Genomic DNA, 3,840 nt, shown 5'->3' on the forward strand with positions numbered 1-3,840 from the left:
TATCTCCTTAATCCCTCAGTGTAATATAACCTCATATTGACACATGTGATACAAATAAACTGAGTGGGTCAGGTTTGGAAACCTAGTGAGTACATAGGGTTTTCAACCCAGAATAATATAATTATTATGTTTAATCAGCAAAAATTTAACCCAATTACCCATCCCTACTATGTTCTTTATTCTTAAGGGTCTACCCTAAGAACCTGTTATTCCTCGTTCATTCATTCCAAAGGATTATCCTAAGGAATAGGCCCGAAGTTCATCGTCGCCCGGGTTTATACAACAAGCACTAAGTCCACAGTCGCTAGGGTTTATACAACAGGAACTAAGTTCATAGTCGCCAGGGTTTATAAAATAGGCACTAAGTCCATAGTCACTAGGGTTCATACAATAGGCACTAAGTCCATAGTCGCAAATGTTCCTCTATATCAGCTTTCATACCTCATCATTCATCTACCCATGTTATAACCAACATATTTTGTAGATATAAAATACATATACAGTTTAAATCATTTAAAACATGCATAAAATCGTTCATCCAACATAGATATCAAGACACAGATAATATGCACACATAGCACGTAATTTGTATTAAATACTTCATATCTATGTGTAAGATGAAAGTAACTTTGCACTCACTTGTTAAAGTGGTGATTCCAAACTCGGGAAGTGCTTCGCTTCTAACAATTCTATTTTCTTTCGACGAAACCTAGCATCATTATCGCTAAATTTTAGTCTAATCTTTATTGCGACTAATTATTAGTCTAGATTCATCATTAACTTAAAGTCTACTTCATGATCTATCAAGTAAGGAACAACCAGATAGGATCATATCGGAGGTAGGGTCCATTTAGCATACGAAGTATACTGTTTGGAAATTCCACTTTAAACACCTACACCTCGCTTAATCACAACCTAGTCATCATCCCCATAAGTAGATCAATCAATATAATGACTTTGAATCACTGATAAATCTGATTCTTAGGTTCATAATAACAATATTATATTTATATATAAGTTATATTTAAAGTAGGGAAGACATATTTCACTTACAACGTCTTTTGATAATAACCGGGATCCACTGGAGCAGAGCTTCTGAGCCAAAAAGCTCTTTTTTCGGAGCCTTTGGGAGCTCCGGGGCTTCCTTCTAGTGCTAGGGGGTACCCTAGGATTTGGGGGGTTGGGATAGTCTAGAGAGAAAGAGAGTAGAGAGAGAAAGAGTTGGATTTTGGTGTGATTTAGCCGGCTGCCTTCGCAACCTATTTATAGGCGCAAGGACTCGCACTACATTGGGCGTAATTCCGAAGTACACTGTACGTAGTGAGCAATCATACAACACGCGTCCGAAGTTCGGTGGGGCTACGTGGCTGCTTGTGCACCGAGGAATGCGAGATCACTAGGCGTACCGGGCTCATACACAGGGCGTACTTGTATGTTGGGCGTCCGAAGCGATACGTGTCAGCATCTTGTGTGAGATCGTGGGGAGCAAGCAACAGTCATGATTCGACCACGTCATCAACCTCGCAAATCCGAATCCTGATTCCAAAAATTCATAAATCTCGCATAAGAGCTCCGGTTTCGACGTTCTTTATATTCATGCATAGACGGGATTGTACTCTACAACTTTCGTTTAGACATTGTCGGCTAATTTTGACATTATTTTTAATGTTATATTTTTAATAGACTGGGACAGGAATAGTTCGTTAAAAATTAATAACTTCTTCATCCGACGTCTATTCTTGTCTGTCTTTTTGCTGTTACGCTACTATTAACGAGATCTTTGATTGTCGTTTAGGTTGTGTCGGCTAAAAATCTCTCGATCTAATATTCGAACTCCAGGTTGCATACTACTAAGCCAAAACTTAGAAAAATCATAATTTCCTCATACGAAGTCAGATTTGGGCGTTCTTTTTATGCATGCTCTCGGTTTAACGAACACTACGACTTTCGTTTAGATCGTTAAGGATAAAACTCACTCTATAATAAACTTACTATTTATGTTACGTAGTGTCGTGCTGGTTTTGTCGCGAAACTTCGATGGGCCATAACTTCTTCGTTATAACTCGGATTTCGGCGTTCTTTATATGTACAGAACCCTTGTGAAATATGCTACAACTTTTATTAATATTATTCATTCTAAATAATATTCTATTAAAAAGTCATTTTCGACACTTATTGTCTCAAAATCGATTAGCCCGGATCTACGGGCGTTACAATTATCTCCATTAGGATGATTACGTCCAGCAATCATCAACGAATCATGGCTTGTACAATGATTCCATATCGTAACTTCTTTGTTTCTTCGAACAAGTTTCCAACTCTTGGACTTCTTGACTGCAGACTGTGCTCAATCTTGCACCCGCTCTCTATCTTATGTTAGAATCCACATTATGACCTTTAAGTCACAATCTCGATCCTTATCGAAGACTCGTTATTCTTCTTAACAAACTTAAGATAAGTTCTTTGATTACTACAATGGACCGATGTGGCATATTCTAATGACCTATCGTCGTGTGATGCAACATTTAGACCCAAGTCTCTTAGAGTGAAATTCCAGAACAAACTATGCCTTCCTTCATGTGCTAATGTGATATAATCATATCTTAGAAAGTAGCATTTCCAGCTACAAGCTTCAACGATCGCGATACTTTCTATTGATCGCTTCGATCATCTTTCATTTTGTCTTAATTCAGATGTAACATCGAACTTAGTTCTCTGAACCACGTAATATATTTATCTTAGTCGGACTCGATTTGATATGAACACTAGGGTTGAAATGAAAATCATCTTCTTAATCATTACCGAAACAATGGTAATGACATACATGAACAAAACGAAATCAATTACTAGCTTCTTGGTATCCTTGTGACTTTCCCTGATCCAAGTTCGAGTCCTGTGCTTCCGGTAGTATAGGCCTCTACTATCATTCACACATACTCATACTCGTCTCAAGTATTGTCTCACAATTTTTCCACGTCACCATACAAGAAAATCACATAACAACTTAACACACCTGATAACAAAACGAAGGTTTTATATTATTCCTTGAAACGATTACATAGGTGTTCAAGTTTACCCTAGATTATGCCTTTAATAGGCTACACCATACGATACTATTTCTATTGCATAACTCGATCTTCCGATATGAAGGCCTCATCCTCGATTTCTCGTGTTGTTATCTGCTTCGTCAATGATCATGTGGAATGTCCTTGGCCTCGGTGGTGTATCTGGCCTTGCTGCCTCATTTTTCTTTGGCGGTCTCTAGAAATATGCCATTCTTTGTTACATCCATAGCATACCCTTTTGTTGGATGCGCACTTGCTGGCTCGAGTCTAACCGATATTGACCAAATTCCGCCACACACCCATAATCGTAATCGATTGTAGACCGCATAGCGCCCAGGCGCCGCCTATGCCGATATTTAAAACACTAATATATATATATATATATATATATATATATATATATATATATATATATATATATATATATATATATATATATATATATATTAAGGACATACTTTTGACAAAATAAAAGCAAAATGTATAAAGCCCATATTTTATATATTCCAATCAAGTTAGAATAGCCCAATGGCTTAAATCACACAAAATTAATTATTAGGCAAAAGCCCAATCCATTTAAAATTAAACAAAAAAGGAAAAAAAAATGGTTTGAAACTTCGCCTATGGGGCTGGAGCTTGGTCGACATCTCATAACACATCATAAAGGTTGTCACTTGATCATTGGTCACTCCTATTGTCCGACGTCCGACCACCGTCACCCTTACCATGCCAACCTTATGCCTCTCTAGTAGACCAACCTTGTTCTCCATAGTCC

The sequence above is a fragment of the Lactuca serriola genome, chromosome 6, assembly GCF_051521515.1.
Source record: "Lactuca serriola cultivar US96UC23 chromosome 6, Lser_US96UC23_V15, whole genome shotgun sequence".
Classification (NCBI taxonomy): domain Eukaryota; kingdom Viridiplantae; phylum Streptophyta; class Magnoliopsida; order Asterales; family Asteraceae; genus Lactuca; species Lactuca serriola.